This window comes from Entelurus aequoreus, linkage group LG20, assembly GCF_033978785.1.
Source record: "Entelurus aequoreus isolate RoL-2023_Sb linkage group LG20, RoL_Eaeq_v1.1, whole genome shotgun sequence".
In the NCBI taxonomy this organism is placed as follows: Eukaryota; Metazoa; Chordata; class Actinopteri; order Syngnathiformes; family Syngnathidae; genus Entelurus; species Entelurus aequoreus.
Window position 1 is genome coordinate 21,934,889 of NC_084750.1, and position 21,366 is coordinate 21,956,254.

Here is a 21,366-nt window from a genome sequence, read left to right on the forward strand (position 1 = left end):
TAGGGCGGGGGTCCGCAACTCGCAGCTCTTTAGCGGCGCCCTGTGGCTCCGTGGAGCTTTTTCAAAAATGTATGGAAATGGGAAAAAAATGGGGTGAAAAATGTTTTTTGTTGTAATATGGTTTCTGAAGGAGGACAAACATGACACAAACCTTCCTAATTGTTAGAAAGCCCACTGTTTAATATGTTTGTGTTTATCTTTCACTCATGAGTGTATTTGGCGAGCGCCGTTTTGTCCTACTAATTTCAGCGGCCCTTGAACTCACCGTTGTGTGGACTGTGACTCAACAGTTTGTTTACGTGTATAACTTTCTCCGACGCTGCCACAGAAAGATGTGTTTTATGCCACTCCTATGTCTCATTTTGTCCACCAAACGTTTTATGCTGTGCGTGAATGCACAAAGTGCACTTTGTTGTTGATGTTGACTTGTTGTAGCGCTAATCAGACATATTTGGTCACTGCATGACTACAAGCTAATCAATGCTAAAAAGCTATTTAGGCTCGCTGTATGTACATATTGCATCATTATGCCTCGTTTGTAGGTATAATTGAGCTCATTTAATTTCCTTCACTTATGTCCTCTGTGTATTTGGTTTATTTTTCCATGTCTCATGACACTATCTGTATGTAATATTGGCTGCATTTCTGATAGTTGTCAGTGTGCCATGTTGTTCCAGACCACAGCAAACTTTACCCAGCTTGCAAATATTGTAATAAATTAGAAGAAGACGGCCTGTCATTTCCTTTAACTTGGACACACACATCTATACCTTTGGCCATTCTAAGACAGTCATTTCCAGGAGTTATCTCACCCTCTGAGAAGTTTTCCAATGTTGTAAAAATGTGTAGGATAAATATTACATTTCAACATTTCGGTCAACAAAGATTTGCGTCAGCCTGCGACACATAGTCATTTTTGATAATAGGCTAATATAGCAAATTAGCCACTTACATCATGTGTTGCCTTCGTTATAACACTTATATAAGTCATTTAATTTTTTGCGGCTCCAGACCGATGACTTTTTTGTACTTTTGGTACAATATGGCTCTTTCAACATTTTGGGTTAAGACAAGTCATGACAAATAGCTCCTTAAAGTCACAGATGATAAAACAAAAATTGACAAATCGTCCTGACAACCAGCTTCCTCTGCAGATGTTTTTAGTTTTTTTTTTTTTTTTGGGGGGGGGGGAATATATTATGCAAGACACAAATGCCGCAGACTTGCAAAAATAAATAAGGTAGCGCTTTAGCCCGTTGCAAGAAGACTGCGAGAATCAGCTATAACTGTTAGCTCGCCCGCTTCCCCTGTCAAGCAGTATATGTTTGTGCAAGTCTAGCGTGACCGATCAGCTTTTTTGCCTATAAATAAAGACGAGAGCAAGGCGCCGACTCTTCCACTTTTTCCCGCACTGTGTGGGTGCCACAAGGTGGCTTTCGTTTCCCATTACACTTGGATGCTTGAGTCCAATACGTCTTGAAGTGAAGACTTGCGGCGCGACTTATCCCTTCGCTCCATTAGCGGTGACGTCAGGTAGAATGGAGATACGACACAGGGAAATAAAGATGGAAACAAGCAGTCAACATATGAGGCAAGAGAGGAAATATTTATAGTGAAACCTCACCATTTCATAACATGGCAAAAACCCAAGAACAGCAACGTAATGCAAGGCAAAACTGAGCATAGCAAAGAAAATAACAAGAATATACACTATGGTTCAAAAGTTTGGGGTCACATTGAAATGTCCTTATTTTTGAAGGAAAAGCACTGTACTTTTCAATGAAGATAACTTTAAACTAGTCTTAACTTTAAAGAAATACACTCTATACATTGCTAATGTGGTAAATGACTATTCTAGCTGCAAATGTCTGGTTTTTGGTGCAATATCTACATAGGTGTATAGAGGCCCATTTCCAGCAACTATCACTCCAGTGTTCTAATGGTACAATGTGTTTGCTCATTGGTTCAGAAGGCTAATTGATTATTAGAAAACCCTTGTGCAATCAATGCTTACACATCTGAAAACAGTTTAGCTCGTTACAGAAGCTACAATAATGACCTTCCTTTGAGCAGATTGAGTTTCTGGAGCATCACATTTGTGGGGTCAATTAAACGCTCAAAATGGCCAGAAAAAGAGAACTTTCATCTGAAACTCCACAGTCTATTCTTGTTCTTAGAAATGAAGGCTCAAACACAAAATTGTTTGGGTGACCACAAACTTTTGAACGGTAGTGTAGGTAGTAACGTGAAGGTAATACCATAACTAGCAGTAGCAATGAGTGAACCGCGTAACCCGCTTTGAATAAGTGGCGAGACAGGCATATAAAGGGTCGTGATTAGTGTTGGCAGCAGGTGGGGACACTAATCAATAACAAAGGTTGGATGCTTGATTCCAATACGTCCTAAAGTGAAGAAGGCAGAGATGGAAACAAGCAGTCAACATGAAGCAAGAGAGGAAATATTTATAGTGAACCCTCACCATTTCATAACATGGCTAAAACCCAAGAACAGCATCGTAATGCAAGGCAAAACTGAGCATAGCAAAAAAAAAAAAAAGAATATAGGTAGTAACGTGAAGCTAACATATAACTAGTAGTAGAAATGAGTGAACAGCGTAACCCGCTTTGAATAAGTGGTGAGACAGGCATATAAAGGGTTGTGATTAGTGTTGGCAGCAGGTGGGGACACTAATAAATAACAAAGGTTGGATACTTGATTCCAATACGTCCTAAAGTGAAGTCAGAGATGGAAACAAGCAGTCAACATGAGGCAAGAGAGGAAATGTTTATAGTGAACCCTCACCATTTCATAACATGGCTAAAACCCCAGAACAGCATCGTAATGCAAGGCAAAACTGAGCATAGCAACAAAAAAAAAAAAAGAATATAGGTAGTAACGTGAAGCTAACATATAACTAGCAGTAGAAATGAGTGAACAGCGTAACCCGCTTTGAATAAGTGGTGAGACAGGCATATAAAGGGTTGTGATTAGTGTTGGCAGCAGGTGGGGACACTAATAAATAAAGGTTGGATACTTGATTCCAATATGTCCTAAAGTGAAGTCAGAGATGGAAACAAGCAGTCAACATGAGGCAAGAGAGGAAATGTTTATAGTGCACCCTCACCATTTCATAACATGGCAAAAACCCAAGAACAGCATCGTAATGCAAAGCAAATTGAGCATAGCAAAAAACAAGAATATAGGTAGTAACGTGAAGCTAACGTATAACTAGCAGTAGCAATGAGTGAACAGTGTAACCCGCTTTGAATAAGTGGTGAGACAGGCATATAAAGGGTCATGATTAGTGTCGGCAGCAGGTGGGGACACTAATCAATAACAAAGGTTGGATGCTTGATTCCAATACGTCCTAAAGTGAAGAAGGCAGAGATGGAAACAAGCAGTCAACATGAAGCAAGAGAGGAAATATTTATAGTGAACCCTCACCATTTCATAACATAGCTAAAACCCAAGAACAGCATCGTAATGCAAGGCAAAACTGAGCATAGCAAAAAAAAAAAAAAAAAAGAATATAGGTAGTAACGTGAAGCTAACATCATAACTAGTAGTAGCAATGAGTGAACAGCGTAATTTGTCGCCAATGGCGGACTTTGAACCCGCTTTGAATAAGTGGTGAGACAGGCATATAAGGGTCGTGATTAGTGTCGGCAGCAGGTGGGGACACTAATCAAAAACAAAGGTCGGATACTTGATCCCAATACGTCCTAAAGTGAAGAAGGCGGAGATGGAAACAAGCAGTCAACATGAGGCAAGATAGGAAATATTTATAGTGAACCCTCACCATTTCGGTGGAAACCTCTCCTAGTAAGAAATAACCTGCATCTAAGTGCATGCATTAGGTTTTCTTGCAAGTGCCAGATTTAAGTTTGAGACACAAGAGGGGCCAGCTGGCAACGCACCGGGAAGCCCATTGACAACAAAACACTCTCAGGCTGAGAGAAATCTCATCTTTTCAAGTGCTGTCCTTGGCAAACGCAGCAACGCCGTCACATCAGAGCCATAGAACGGTGGCGTTTAAGCGCTCGGTAAACAGTGCCGCATATAGACGGGCAGCTGCGCTGAGTGGCGGGGGCTGAAAGGCCCATACACAGGTGTGGCTTCAATAGGTATGACCGCCATGCTGTGACTTCTTTTGAAGTCACATGTGTGGGAAAGTTTGCAGAGACTATTGGATCATGGGAGAGTCTGGTCATCAGTCAAATGCAGAACCTGCCTTTCAAGCCCTCAAGGGTCATACCTGCTACTATAAAACCGGTTTAGAGCCATGCAGGTCCCAGCCTAAACTGTGTGCAGCTGCAGTGTTTATGGACTTAAAAGATTTGACACAACTAATCATAAAACCTTCACTGACAAATCAGGACGGTATGGCATCAGAGGGTTGGATTTGAACTGGGTAATAAGCTACCGTATTTTTCGGACCATAAGCCGCACTTAAAACCCTTTCATTTTCTCAAAAATCGACAGTGCACCTTACTTAATGTATGGAATAATTCTGGTTGTGCTTTCAGACCTCGAAGCAATTTTATTTGGTACATGGTTCAATGATAAGTGTGACCAGTAGATGGCAGTCACACATAAGAGATACGTGTAGACTGCAATATGACGCCAGTGAACAACACCAAAACTTTAAATGTTCCATTGGAAAATAAAGAACATTACACACAGCAGTCAAAAAATGTGTCAAAATGTTTTAGTACGACTTTGAAGCCGCACCGCTTGAAGGATTGTCGGCCCATTACGGCTACTGTAGTCAGAGATACAAGTATGACTATGGTGTGTGTGTATAAGGACCGCAAAATGGCACCCATTAGCAGACATATTATCTGGCATTTTGTTTCGCAATATTATGCAAAAGAAACTTTTCTTACCTTCTGGTACCTGCTGATCTGTATTTGAGATCTGCATAAGTCCTGAACATTTGCGCATGTCCGCCACTGTAGTCTGTGACGACGCCGTAGTCGATAAGCTTCTTCTTTTTCACTATTTTCTAGTTATGTGACATTCATCCTCTGCTGTTGCCATTTCTAATATAAAGTAGTGTAAAGTTCTTACTTATATCTCACTAAAGAAGCGCTAAAACATACCGGTGAGTTTACATTATTCACCCATGGAACTTTAGTTATTAGAGAGTTTTGGTGGGACGGTTTTTCACGCGACACATTTCCGGCGTTGTTGTTGCACTAGTGAGCCACGGATGAGAAGATGACCAAGGAAGTGTTTTACATTTAGAAAAAAAAAGAAATTACTCCTTTAATGCGCCCTATAATCCGGTGCACCTTATAGGTAGGTCTTTGTCATTGCACAAGTACAACAAAACTTTGTTTTCAGCACAAACCCGTTCAAGATTAGACAAACAAACAGTGTACAGGGTTACAGAACAGGAACGCTGATGGGTCTCAAGGCGCCCCGTAAAAGATGGGAAAAAGGTAAACGCTGGGGAAGGATGAGTGGAAAAAAACTACAACTTAGACAGAGTAGATCTCGAAAATAGCAATAGAGGGGAGGGAGTGGTGGCCACGGTGGAAGGGTGCAGCTCTTCATGCGCTGCCCATCCGTCCATCACCCCTAAGGGATTCGCCTCAAGGGCATTGGATGGGGGGAGGGGAATGTGTGTGTGGCGTATATTTTTGTGGATGCACGTGTGTGTGTAAGCCTGCCGCATGTCTCTGTTCTGCGGACTTGGTGTCGTGCAGTCGTTAGTCAGTCCAAAGTCAACAGGTGTGTGTCCAGGAGAGACAAGAAGGGAGTTAGTTGTGTCTTCGCCGCACTGTCCTTCGGGAGAGTCTCGAAGCCAGGGAAACGATCCAAGTTGGAATGTTTTGTATGCGAGTGAAATTAAAATTTGCTTTTCACTCTAAATGGTCTGACTGGTCCTCAAATTCATCCTGCAGGGCAGACAGTCCGATGTTATCCAAATCACAAGTGTCCACAGTTCAGACCGCATCCTCCAATCATTTGTGGCAGCTTTGGGGTACTTTGAAGACTGCCAGCAACTTCCAATTTGTCGACCAATCAGAGCAACGCTTACTCCAATCAGCAGATGTCCAGTTGTCATAATTCCGAATAGGTGGATATCTTCACTTCCTCGACTGAAAGGGGTCGCCAGGCACGCGGCACCCAAGAGTCCGTCGTGTGTCCAGCAACAACGCTCCGTCACGACAAGCAGGTTCCCCCGAACCTTGTCAATTTCGTTGAGGCCAGTTAAATAGTTCCAATGTTTAGATTTGGAGAGCAGTGCAAAAAGAGGCAACAAGAAAGACAAGACAAAGAAGCAAGCAGGAGAGATGAGGGAGAGGAAAGGGGAGCGTCCGCCCTCGATGAGTGCCAGTGAGAAAGAAAAAAAAGATCGCCCTATGGTCCGGAAAATACGGTACATGTTATGTAGACCACGAGGAAGTGTTTTAAATGTAGAAAAACAATCATAAGATGACCCGTTTTTAGTATGAATATAGACCGGCATAGACCCTTTCATTGGTAGTGCGCCTTATGGTCCGAAAAATAAGGTATATGGCAATGGAGTCAAATTATGGAATGAAGTCAATTTACTAATATGATCCAGTTTAAGAAATTGTACAAGGAAGAAGAATCCTGATAAACATATTAAATCTTATTTAAAAAATGAGACAATCTTGATCATTTGTTTGTGTTACAGATTAAAGCACAGGAAGTGAAACAAATGGAAAAAGTGTAGAACCGAGTAAGCTCGGCTTCTTCCTCCTACTGTTCGGACATGTTGTAGTGAGAAACTGGAAATATGTGATGTACCATATTGTAACTTGTTGATTGTAGAATCAACCATGACATTTTCCCAGGCTACCCGGGCTTATTTTGCACAGAAGTTGCCAGAACTTGTTTTTGGGACTCGAAAACAGCTCTGACCTCGTGTTTTACGATCAACGGACGGCGGTTTGTTCGCCGGAGCCACCTCTAAATAGAGCTGCTATTCATGTCATCTCGTCATCCATCATGGAGTGTCGTCGTAGGGCGAGGGCTCGACTCTTCTTGCTGCTTTGACCGTACAACACAACAAAATGCTTCAAAAGCAAAGAGTTTTGTTCGGAAGGTTGAGCAAAAATCACTTGAAATCCACTCTGAGCGGTACGCAGATGACATTGGTTTAGATTCGAGCGAAACATGAATCTTTGTATTGACGCTGCAGAGAATAATCCAGTTTTCAACGCCCTGAAGAGGAAATGTGCTGTGGGCGCATTTGCTAACTGTATTTTATTATTTATAGGACTCTTAAATCAACACTTGAGTGTGTTTGATATGATGACGTGTTCATGTGTGGAAGTCTTAAAGCTCACGTCTTATTGAAGTTCTAGTTAGAGTGCATTGGGGGAACAAAGTAGATATGGTAATAAATCTTCAGAATTATTAGGTGGTGTGAGATGAAATGTGTTTTCAAGTCTGTGTGGTGGTGGCAACTTTACTAGCTCTTCTCTAAGCAAAGACATGAGACGAGAATGAATAAGTCGTGCTGTGGTACTGTGCAGAAACAGGTGTGGGATCGGCCTTCAACAATGTCCTTTTGACTTATCGTTTGCTTTTAAATTTAAATTTTCCAATATACTATGACGTGCTCGCCGCTATTTCTGACTTCCTCATTTAACAAATTAAAAAATTGCATGGTTGTAACAGAGTGGCCTTGAAAAAAGAGAACCCATAAAACATGTCTTAAAGCAGACCTGGTCGATTATTTTGCCTCGTGGGGTCAAATTTAGGGAAAAAAAATGTGTCTCGGGGCCGGTATATCTGATTTTTAGGAACACTAATACAAAACCTCACAATAATGTCTGATAGAATGCTAAAAACGTTATGTCAGACCGCCTTAAAAAACGAATGGAATTTTATATTTTTTTTACTGAATGAGACACGCAGAATGTACATGAAAATAAAGAATGTGGGGTTTACAATATTAACTACGAACGATAAAACACTGAACATTGACAATATATGAACGTCACACCCCCTCTCCATCGACATGTTTTACAATCAAGCGATTTGTAAAATGGCGAGTTTACGGACAGATATAAGTAAGAACTTTACACTACTTTCTATTAGAAATGGCTACAGTGTAGGATAAATGTCCCATAACAAGAAGATAGAGGGAAAAAAAAGATGCTTATCGACTATGGGGCGACACGGACTACAAAGGCGGACGCGCAAATTTTTAGGACTAATGCAGATCCCAAATACAGATCAGCAGGTACCAGAAGGTATTGCGTAGGGGTGTGGGAAAAAATCGATTCAAATTCGAATCGCGATTCTCACGTTGTGCGATTCAGAATCGATTCTCATTTTTAAAAAATCTATTTTTTATTTTTATTTAAAACATTTTGTATTTTTTATTTGTTTATTTTTTTTAATTAATCAATCCAACAAAACAATACACAGCAATACCATAACAATGCAATTCAATTCCAAAACCAAACCCGACCCAGCAACACTCAGAACTGCAATAAACAGAGCAATTGAGAGGACACACAAACAGGACACAGAACAAACCAAAAGTAGTGAAACAAAAATGAATATTATCAACAACAGTATCAATATTAGTTACAATTTCAACATAGCAGTGATTAAAAATCCCTCATTGACATTATCATTAGACATTTATAAATAAAAGAACAATAGTGTCACAGTGGCTTACACTTGCATCGCATCTCATAAGCTTGACAACACACTGTGTCCAATATTTTCACAAAGATAAAATAAGTCATATTTTTGGTTCATTTAATAGTTAAAACAAATTTACATTATTGCAATCAGTTAAAAAAACATTGTCCTTTACAATTATAAAAGCTTTTTACAAACATCTACTACTCTGCTTGCATGTCAGCAGACTGGGGTAGATCCTGCTGAAATCCTATGTATTGAATGAATAGAGAATCCTTTTGAATTGGGAAAAAATCGTTTTTGAATCGAAAATCGTGTTGAATTGGAAAAAAAAAAATCGATTTTGAATCGAATCGTGACCCCCAAGAATCGATATTGAATCGAATCGTGGGACACCCAAAGATTCACAGCCCTAGTATTGCGAAACAAAACGCCAGATAATGTCTTACCTTATACACACACCATAGTAATACTCATATGTTGAAGCACAGTACAATCCATCAAGCGGTGCGGCTTCATAGCTTACCAAAGTCGTACTAAAACATTTTGATAGATTTTTGAGCGCCGTGTCTGCAGTCTACACAAATCCTTGTGTGACTTCCATTATATTGTGGTCTAGACGGATCTCTTATGTGACTGCCATCTACTTGTCACACTTATCATTTCACCATGTACCAAATAAAATAGCTTCAAGGTTAGTAAGCACAACCAAAATTATTCCGTACATTAGGCCTCTTATGGATCTCTATATAAGGCGCACTGTCAAGTTTTTAGAAAATGAAAGGATTTTAAGTCCGCCTTTTAGTCCGAAAAAATACGGTATGTTTTACAGACCATCTTCAAACCGCGTTCTGACCGTCTCTTCAGAATGCGCCGTTTTACGGGCGGTCTTATTTGTGTGCCAAATCCCCTTTGACTCTGACAAATATCATAATTAAGAACTATGCTATTTTTTTTCAAATGAGAAATGGCAACACGGGGGGATTTTAGCCTCCAGCCGTATGTACGAGCCAGTCAAGAGCATAGGGAAAAATAAGGAACTTCAGAACCAAGGAGACAAGGGCATCTCAAAGGTTAGTTTATTTCTTTCAGTCCATTAAGCTTTATGTATACAGCCGAGGCTCCGTGTTATGTCTGTGTCCCTATTTAACAACTATGTACATCCATGCATTACACATGCAAGCATTATACGCAGTCTATCTTGTCTACATGTATGCCAGTTAAGCTAACAATGCTACATCGCTAACGTATTATTAAATTTGTTAAACTACTGAACCTGGACTTACCGTTTCAATGAATTATATGAACTGTTTAGGTGGGTAAATGCTTCTGTATATTGTCTTCCAACTGATGCAGAGTAGTATGGAATCATTTTTGTTTGGACTACAACTGCGTTCAGAAATATAAAAATGTTTTTTGGGTGAACTCTACCATATATGGAGAAATCGTTTGAAACACGGCAAATTTGTTTTATAAATATCGCCTCCATGGTTTTATTTCATATTTTCGGGACTTATGGGGATTCCAAATACCTTACTTTCTCGGCTATAGAGTGCACCGGTATTTAAGCCGCACTTACCAAATTTTAGAAAAACTATTTTTACATACAAACCGCAGATACATACCGATATAAAATCTTTTGTAAATGTTTATTTAGTTCATTAACCATTTGTTTCTAAGAGGTGCCTGTCACACGGCAGTAAAACGGCTGATCAAACAAAACAGAAGTCATTGTCACGGACTCGCTAGCTGCGGAAGCTATCTCAAATCAGCTAAACAAACTCAAAAAAACTCCACGGTGACATTTTTGTGAATTTACGAAGCTGAAACGATACAAAAACATTGCCATTGTAAGTTTATAATACTAGCACAGACACTTGTTAGCATATTTACTAATGCTAACAAAGCTAGCTTGATTACATTACGATAGCACGTACAAATATGCATGGAAACACTCCTACAGACATCACACATGGGGTTTAGTAAGTATGAATAGTTTTAGTTATATTGTAAAACTTTGCTTGGAATGATGAATGAAGAATCCTTTCGAGGAGGACTGCTATGGACGGTTATACTTCCAGTTCAAGGCACGAAACACATTTTCAACCAGCAGCACCTGCAGTGAGCGAGCTCATCCAAAACATGGCCCCCGTAGCACAAATAACACACCTTTTCAGTGTCTCCGAGTTGTAGGAAAACTATTTGTTGAATGCAAAACATTATGGTCGTTACTTAAGAAAGAAACAAATTAGATGTGCTGTTTGAAAAGCCGCACCGTCCAAAGCGTAGGAAAAAGTAGCGGCTTACAGTCCAGCAAATATGTTACTCAAACAGGTGCGAACAGGTAAGAAAAGTTGGTCTTGCATAATATGAATACTTTATATCCTACAAAGGTTTAGTAAATCTCAAATTGAAAAACAGTCCGACCGGAACTCTCTAATAACTAAAGTTCTTTGGGTGAATAATGTAAACTCACTACACCGGTATGTTTTAGCGCTTTCAGGGTGAGTTTACTGACAGATATAAGTAAGAACTTTACACTACTTTATATTAGAAACGGCAAAAGCGGACTATGAATGTCTCATAACAAGAAGATAGTGGAAAAAGAAGAAGCTTATCGACTACGGTGTCGGCACGGAATACAAAGGTGGACTCGCACAATTTTTCAGGATCTATGCAGATCCCAAATACAGATCAGCAGGTACCAGAAAGTAAAAGTTGCTTTTGCATAATATTGCGAAACAAAACGCCAGATATGTCTTACCTTATACACACACCATAATAATACTCCTATGTTGAAGCACAGTACAATCCATCAAGCGGTGCGGCTTCATAGCTTACCAAAGTCATACTAAAACATTTTGATAGATTTTTGAGCGCCGTGTGTAATGTTCTATATTTTCAATGCAACGTATAAAATGTTTACTTGAGTCATATTGCCATCATAGTGCAGTCTACATGTATCTCTTATGTTTGACTGCCATCTACTGGTCACACTTATCATTAGACCATGTACCGAATAAAATAGCTCCAAGGTTGGTAAGCAAAACCAGAATTATTCCGCACCGGGTTATAAGCTCACTGTCGAGTTTTGAGAAAAATAAAGGATTCTAAGTGCGCCTTATAGTCCGGAAAATACGGTATGTTCATTATCCCAAATTTAAAATGTTCTTGGTCGCTTTTCATAAATGTGCTGGGGCCGTACTTATCAAGCTTCTTAGAATTACTCCTAAGAAGTCTGCTAAGAGTTGACTTAAGAGTAAATAAATTCTTCGCTGAAAGCTGCGCTTAAAAGTTAGTTCAAACTGCTCCCACAGTGGAGTGTTTTAAGTCTCGTCTTAAGACCCACTTTTATTCTTTGGCTTTTAACACTACGTGAGTTGTGTGGTCTTCTGTCCTCTGTTGTCCTGTGTGGTTAGGGTTAGGGTTATAAATTTTGATGTCTATTTTACTGTTTTAATTGGTTTTACCCTTTGGCTCTATATATACTAGCCCACTGCAGACACATGCAGAAATCAACAAGGAATCGAAAAGTATTAAATCTGTGACAAAAATAATATCCGCTCTGTCTAAACGATACCGTTTGATCAGCTGCTCGTCATCAAAAAAAAAAAAAAACATTGTTCCGTTCCCTGAACGTTCGCAGCACGTCTCTCTCGCCTCAGTGCCATCCCCTGCTGGCAACTCCTAACCACTTAAGACACCTCTGAAGGTCTCTTAAATATCGTGGAGAGTAGGAGTGATTCTTAGACTTAAGAACGTTGATAAAAAGCTTTTATTCTTAAGTTTGAGAGTAGGACTAAATTTCGCAAATTCTCAGGACTTAAGTGTAAAATGGCACTCTAAGAAGCTTGATAAGTACGGCCCCTGTTCTTTCCAAAATATGCTATAGACGTTGGAGGCAAACTTACATACGTCGCACGAAATAGTCAATTACTCGGAACACATTCCTCTTCGGATTTTAGAATTAAGACTTTGCTCAGTCCTCTTCTCGCTGAATTTCCGAACTCGGTCATAAAATGGGCCTCCACACAAAATGTCTTAGTTGTTAGGGGAAGACCATTGTCCCAATATACACAAAGTCGACTCAAATACCCTGGAGGAAAAATAAATAAATAAAAAATTCTAAGATCTGTGGGTTCTGTTTTGTTCACCATGCCACACACTTAAAAATGTTGCCTTAAAAAATTCCAGGCCGTGACTCCCTGGTCTGAACGTAATCTCTCGCTGTGATATTTCCCCTTCTATTAATAGCCACGTGGCTTTAAAGGGATCGTGCATATTTCCGAGCGTAGCGTTCTGCATGCGCAACGGAAAACTCTGAGTCCCGGTGAAGCCAGGCTTAAAAACTGCGCCGTGACTGTAGACCGTCATAATGAAACTACCTGTGTGACTCATGCCTAACCATAAGGAAGAACTTCAAATGTCTGTGTTTTATTAAAAGTGTACCAGAGACTTAATAGGTAAGCCTGAGTGGGCACACCCAAACTAAAGTTTCAGCTTGACCACCTGTGGAGACCACGGTCTTGCAAAGCCACAGACCACAAAGTTAATCATTGCTTTTGGTTCTATCACCGGCTAACAAGGAACCAAATCTCAAACTCTGTGATCAACCCATTCAGTTTCTATTGAATTTACAGGAACAACACCCGAGTGAAATATCTATTTTTGAAATAAAATGTGATTATTATACAAAACCCAAAACCAGTGAAGTTGGAACGTTGTGTAAATGTTAAATAAAAACAAAATACAGCAATTTGCAAATCCTTTTCAACCTATATTCAATTGAAGAGACTGCAAAGACAAGATACTTAACGTTCGAACTGGTAAAGTTTATTTTTTGCAAATATTGGCTCATTTGGAATTTAATGCCTGCAACATGTTTCAAAAAAGCTGCCACAAGTGGCAAAAAAGACTGATAAAGTTGAGGAATGCTCATCAAACCCTTATTTGGAACATCCCACAGGTGAACAGGCTAATTGGGAACAGGTGGGTGCCATGATTGGGTATAAAAGCAGCTTCCGTGAAATGCTCAGTCATTCACAAACAAGGATGGGGCGAGGGTCACCACTTTGTCAACAAATGCGTGAGCAAATTCTCAAACAGTTTAAGAACAACGTTTCTCAACCAGCTATTGCAAGGAATTCAGGGATTTCCCCATCTACGGTCTGTAATATCATCAAAAGGTTCAGAGAATATGAAGAAATCACTGCGCGTAAGCAGCAAGGCCGAAAACCAACAGGCGGTACCGCATCAAAAACCGACAGTGTGTAAAGGATATCACCACATGGGCTCAGGAACACCTCAGAAAACTACTGTCAGTAACTGCAGTTTGTCGCTACATCTGTAAGTGCAAGTTAAAACGCTACTACGCAAAGCGAAAGCTATTTATCAACAACACCCAGAAACGGCGCCGGCTTCGCTGGGCCCGAGTTCATCTAAAATGGACTGATGCAAAGTGGAAAAGTGTTCTGTGGTCTGACGAGTCCACATTTCAAATTGCTTTTGGAAACTGTGGACGTCGTGTCCTCCGGACCAAAGAGGAAAAGAACCATCCGGATTGTTACAGGCGCAAAGTTCAAAAGAAAGCACATGTGATGGTATGGGGGTGTATTAGTGCCCAAGGCATGGGTAACTTACACATCGGTGAAAGCACCATTGATGCTGAAAGGTACATACAGGTTTTGGAGCAACATATGTTGCCATCCAAGCAACGTTATCATGGACGCCCCTGCTTATTGCAGCGAGACAATGCCAAGCCACGTGTTACAACAACGTGGCTTCATATTAAAAGAGTGCGGGTACTAGACTGGCCTGCCTGTAGTCCAGACCTGTCTGCCATTGAAAATGTGAAGCCTAAAATATGACAACGGAGACCCCGGACTGTTGAACAACTTAAGCTGTACATCAACCAAGAATGGGAAAGAATTCCACCTGAAAAACTTAAAAAATTTCTCTCCTCAGTTCCCAAACGTTTACTGAGTGTTGTTAAAAGGAAAGGCCATGTAACACAGTGGTAAAAATGCCCCTGTGCCAACTTTTTTGCTGCCATTAAAACACAAAAAGTTTCTCAGTTTGAACATTAAATATCTTGTCTTTGCAGTCTATTGAATTGAATATAAGTTAAAAAGGTTTAGCAAATCATTGTATTCTGTTTTTATTTACCATTTACACAACGTGCCAACTTCACTGGTTTTGGGTTTTGTAGTTGACAGCTAAAAAAAATAAAAAATAAAAAAATTATGGATCTCAGACTTTTATTTAAAAATTTGACTGCAAAAATTTCTAAGGAATTTTTAATAAACACCTGACTGTTGCACCATGTTCTGATTTATTGAGATGTACCAGTAAGAAGGGCTTGCAACAGTGCAGCAATGCTCAAAGGACTCGGACTCGTTTGCGACCGCCAGGGCTCGACCCACACTAACCCGTATCGTAGCAAAATCTGCGAGGATATCGAGCTTCCCCTTGCAAAGCGCGCTGAGCCGACTTAAGAGCGGCCGCAGACGTGTGCAGACAAGTGAAGCGGCGAAGGCGGCGCTCTAGCAAAAGTCAAAGAGGCCGCACAAGGCGGGCAACGAACAGATGTCTCTTTTTCTGCAAGGGTCATAAACACGGAGTCATTCAACTCTGAAGGGCACAGAGAATTGCAACTGTGGGAGACCCGGGGAGATAAATTACAGCGCAGTAACGGGGAGTGAATTCAAAATGCTGGGCGATGGAAGAAAAGGGGGCTGACTGTATTAGGGGAGGATGGATTAAGTGAAGAGAGAGTGGTCGGGGGAGACTAAATGCCCCGTGAAATAAATCAATAGAGGTGCGGCTTGGCAGTTCTTAGACACTGCAGCCTTTATTTGGGGGGTTGGGGGGGGGTGAGCTGGTCAGCAATGAACATGCACTTTACTTCTTATGCATATCACACCTGGTAGTCCCAACCTATTCTAGTGTTTAATGTGGTGTTTCCTTCTTGTTAGAGTTACAGCAAAATTAGACACACTGGAATTAAATGTCCAACATTGAATATATGAAGATGAGTCTGAGGGGACCATAGTTTGACTGTAATCTTGTCTTGAAGGCAGCAGACCCATTTACCATAGAAACAGTTTATTTATGCCACCAACACAGCAGTTTTTAGGCAGTTATATATATATATATATATATATATATATGTATGTATGTATGTATGTATGTATGTATGTATGTATGTATATGTGTATATATATATATACAGTGGGGCAAAAAAGTATTTAGTCAGCCACCCATTGATTGTCTATGGGTGGCTGACTAAATACTTTTTTGCCCCACTGTATGTATATGTATATATATATATGTATGTATGTATGTATGTACTACCGTTCAAAAGTTTGGGGTCACCCAAACAATTTTGTGTTTGAGCCTTCATTTCTAAGAACAAGAATAGACTGTCGAGTTTCAGATGAAAGTTCTCTTTTTCTGGCCATTTTGAGTTTTTAATTGACCCCACAAATGTGATGCTCCAGAAACTCAATCGGCTCAAAGGAAGGTCAGTTTTGTAGCTTCTGTAACGTGCTAAACTGTTTTCAGATGTGTGAACATGATTGCACAAGGGTTTTCTAATCATCAATTAGCCTTCTGAGCCAATGAGCAAACACATTGTACCATTAGAACACTGGAGTGATAGTTGCTGGAAATGGGCCTCTATACACCTATGTAGATATTGCACCAAAAACCAGACATTTGCAGCTAGAATAGTCATTTACCACATTAGCAATGTATAGAGTGTATTTCTTTAAAGTTAAGACTACGGTAGTTTAAAGTTATCTTCATTGAAAAGTACAGTGCTTTTCCTTCAAAAATAAGGACATCTCAATGTGACCCCAAACTTTTGAACGGTAGTGTGTGTGTATGTATATATATATATATATATATATATATATATATATATATATATATATATATATATATATATATATATATATATATATATATATATATATATATATATATATATATATATATATATATATATATATATATATATATATATATATATACATACATACACACAGTCAAACTATGATCCCCTCAGACTCATTTTCATATATTTAATGTTGGACATTTAATTCCACTATATATATATATATATATATATATATATATATATATATATATATATATATATATATATATATATATATATATATATATATATATATATATATATATATATATATATATATATATATATTTTTTTTTTTTTTTAATTTTTTTTTTGTTTAATGTTTTAATTTTCCTGAGGGAACTCTCATGAAGGAATCAAAGTACTACCTATTTATATATATATGTATGTATATATATATATATATATATATATATATATATATATATATATATATATATTATGTGTGTGTGTGTGTGTGTATGTAGGGCACCCATGCTTATATAGTCTCATTTGTGGTTTTTGCAGCATTGTATAACGAATATTTGTCTTGCAAGCCAATATAATCCGATACTTTTTTTTTGTTTTCTGTTATCATACCAGTGTCACTGTCGAATGGGGACACCCAAAGCTTTATGGTGTCGTTTTTTTTATTTATTTTTAAAAATATTTGGATTAGAGATGTCTGATAATGGCTTTTTTGCCGATATCCGATATTCCGATATTGTCCAACTCTTAATTACTGATTCCGATATCAACCAATACCGATATATACAGTCGTGGAATTACCCCATTATTATGCCTAATTTTGTTGTGATGCCCCGCTGGATGCATTAAACAATGTAACAAGGTTTTCCAAAATAAATCAGCTCAAGTTATGGAGAAAAAAATGGCAACATGGCACTGCCATATTTATTATTGAAGTCACAAAGTGCATTATTTTTTTTTAACATGCCTCAAAACAGCAGCTTGAAATTTGGGACATGCTCTCCCTGAGAGAGCATGAGGAGGTTGGGGTAGGGGGTAGCGGGGGGTGTATATTGTAGTGTCCCGGAAGAGTTAGTGCTGCAAGGGGTTCTGGGTATTTGTTCTGTTGTGTTTATGTTGTGTTACGGTGCGGATGTTCTCCCGAAATGTGTTTTGTCATTCTTGTTTGGTGTGGGTTCACAGTGTGGCGCATATTTGTAACAGTGTTAAAGTTGTTTATACGGACACCCTCAGTGTGACCTGTATGGCTGTTGACCAAGTATGCCTTGCATTCACTTATTTGTGTGTGAAAAGCCATAGATATTATGTGATTGGGCCGGCATGCAAAGGCAGTGCCTTTAAGGTTTATTGGCGCTCTGTACTTCTCCCTACGTCCGTGTACACAGCGGCGTTTTAAAAAGTCCGAAATTTTACTTTTTGAAACCGATACCGCTAATTTCCGATATTACATTTTAAAGCATTTATCGGCCGATAATATCGGACTGCCGAAATTATCGGACATCTCTAATTTGGATGTTGCTGCACGTTTGACGCCCCTGTCAGCCACCGTGGAATATATCACCATGAATGTGACGTGTGAGCGATACAGATGCAACCCGCCCACTCTCATGTTGTCCACACGCCAATAAGCCTGATGAAAGCAATCCTGATGAAACGTGACCGCTACTTGCAAAAAAACCGTAAATCAGGCCACCAGCACTGACTCACCGCCCGTCTCATTTGGCATCGGCACGGTTGGACGCGTCATAAAACCGGCACGTCGCGGCTAAATTCCAACCGACGTCGTCTTGTGTTCCACCCCTCTCGCGAAAAGTCCCGCAACTTGACAGCAGCTATTTCCTCGGCCCGTCTTCATCCGAGTGGACATGCGGCGCATCAATAATATAAAGGCTTCCGTGCAAAGGAAAGTACGTATGTACTGTACGTCCATGTCCGTGCTTTCAGACCCAGACAGCAGCCTGGGAGAGGTGACTACATGAAGTCCACAGGGGGATGAAGCGGGGGCATGGCCTTTAAGAAACCACTCAGTATGAGGTCATATAGGATTGCTGATCTACAGGATTTTTTAGTTGCACCACACTCGACGTCATCAGGGGAGATGAAGTCATGTTCTTATTAATGTCACATTTTCATGTAATGTTATGGATCTGCTCAGCACTTGCTTCAAGGATCAAGGCTTTCCTGTGGTGTGTATCGGCCTCTTGGTCCGACTTCTGTTGGGGAAACATGCAAGGCCGTTCACATTTGTGCATTTTTATCTCAGGAATGCACGGAGAGGACTGGGGGTCGGCGTGACGATACGTGCAAAGGCGTAAACACAAATCCCTCGGAGAAAAAGCAGACCCAAGAGGTCGTGTCAATGAGTCGGGTGTGCGGGGTCATGTCTAACGCACCCGTGTCCAGATCACATCGCTTTAACAGCACACCGATAAAGTCAATGAAATGCTAAGTCGACGGCTTATCTAAATCATAACAAGTGCAAAATCCGCCCTAACACAAAACACACAGTTTGAGTCATAGCCAGAGTGACTGCACTTGTTAAGGGGGGGGGAAACAGTCACTACGTTTCCATGCACTAAATAAGTAAGATTTCTCAAATATTTTTTGTTGTTGTTGTATTTTTGCACCTACGTGCGAAGTCCAAGTGTCCATGCACACTCTCTAATGCAGGCCTGGGCTATTATTTTGCCTCGGGGGGCCAAATTTAGAGAAAACAATGTGTATATCTGATTTTTAGGAACACTAATACAAAACCTCACAATGTCTGATTGAATGCTAAAAACGTTATGACATTTGACTTTTTTGTTTACTGAATGAGACACCCAGAATGTACACGAAAATAAAGAATGTGGGATTTACAATATTAACTATGAACGATAAAACACTGAATATTGACAATTACGTCAAACGTTCATGTCGACATACAATCAAGCGAAATATGAACGCGAAGGGTAAAAAAAACCCCACCTACAATCTGATATATCTGATATATCACTAAGCTTTAAAACTTTGTTGTATTTTTGCACCTATGTGCGAAGTCTAAGCGTCCATGCACACTCTCTAATGCGGGCCTGGGCTATTATTTTGCCTCGGGGCGCCAAATTTAGAGAAAAAATTGTGTCTGGGGGCCGGTACATCTGATTTTTAGGAACACTAATACAAAACCTCACAATAATGTCTGATTGAATGCTAAAAACGTTATGACAGACCGCCTTAAAAAACGGAATTTCAAAATTTTTTTACTGAATGAGACACCCAGAATATACATGAAAATAAAGAATGTGTGATTTACAATATTAACTATGAACAATAAAACACTGAATATTGACAACATATAAACATCGACATATTTTACAATCAAGCGAAACGCAACAAAAATGCAACAAACACGAAATATGAACACGAAGGGTAAACAAAGAAACAACTACAATCTGATACATCACTAAGCTTTAGAACTTTGTTGTATTTTTGCACCTACGTGCAAAGTCCAAGTGTCCATGCACACTCTCTAATGCAGGTCTGGGCTTTTTTTTTGCCTCGGGGGGCCAAATTTAGAGGAAAAAAATTGTCTGGGGGCCGGTATATCTGATTTTTAGGAACACTAATACAACATCTCACAATAATGTCTGATTGAATGCTAAAAACTTTATGACATTTGACTTTTTTTTTTACTGAATGAGACACCCAGAATGTACATGAAAATAAAGAATGTGGGATTTACAATATTAACTATGAACGATAAAACACTGAATATTGACAATTACGTCAAACGTTCATGTCGACATACAATCAAGCGAAATGCAACAAACAGCGAAATATGAACGCGAAGGGTAAAAAAAACCCCACCTACAATCTGATATATCTGATATATCACTAAGCTTTAAAACTTTGTTGTATTTTTGCACCTATGTGCGAAGTCCAAGCGTCCATGCACACTCTCTAATGCAGACCTGGGCTATTATTTTGCCTCGGGGAGCCAAATTTAGAGAAAACAATGTGTCTGGGGGCCGGTATATCTGATTTTTAGGAACACTAATACAACATCTCACAATAATGTCTGATTGAATGCTAAAAACTTTTTGACATTTGACTTTTTTTTTCACTGAATAAAAAACACAGAATGTACATGAAAATAAAGAATGTGGGGTTTACAGTATTAACTATGAACGATAAAACACTGAATATTGACAACATATGAACGTCACACGTTCATGTCGACATATTTTACAATCAAGCGAAACGCAACAAAAATGCAACAAACAGCGAAATATGAACGCGAAGGGTAAAAAAACCCACCTACAATCTGATACATCACTAAGCTTTAAAACTTTGTTGTATTTTTGCACTTATGTGCAAAGTCCAAGCGTCCATGCACACACTGTAATGCAGGCCTGGGCTATTATTTTGCCTCGGGGCGCCAAATTTAGAGAAAAAATTGTGTCTGGGGGCCGGTATATCTGATTTTTAGTAACACTAATACAAAACCTCACAATAATGTCTGATTGAATGCTAAAAACGTTATGACAGACCGCCTTAATAAACGGAATTTCAAATTTTTTTTACTGAATGAGACACCCAGAATATACATGAAAATAAAGAATGTGTGATTTACAATATTAACTATGAACAATAAAACACTGAATATTGACAACATATAAACATCGACATATTTTACAATCAAGCGAAACGCAACAAAAATGCAACAAACACGAAATATGAACACGAAGGGTAAACAAAGAAACAACTACAATCTGATACATCACTAAGCTTTAGAACTTTGTTGTATTTTTGCACCTATGTGCAAAGTCCAAGTGTCCATGCAC

At 39.4% G+C, this 21,366-nt stretch overlaps 1 protein-coding gene and 1 long non-coding RNA gene across 2 annotated transcripts in view; one reads left to right on the forward strand and one right to left on the reverse strand.

Moving 5' to 3' along the window:
- Window positions 1-7,528, forward strand: part of LOC133636031 (uncharacterized) — a 28,345-nt gene extending 20,817 nt beyond the window's left edge. Inside the window, exon 4 of the long non-coding RNA XR_009822160.1 lies at window positions 6,671-7,528. This is a non-coding gene — a long non-coding RNA (uncharacterized LOC133636031). The remainder of the gene's footprint in view (window positions 1-6,670) is intronic.
- Window positions 1-21,366, reverse strand: part of ext1c (exostoses (multiple) 1c) — a 201,478-nt gene that overhangs the window by 61,213 nt on the left and 118,899 nt on the right. The gene's annotated exons all lie outside the window — the stretch shown is intronic.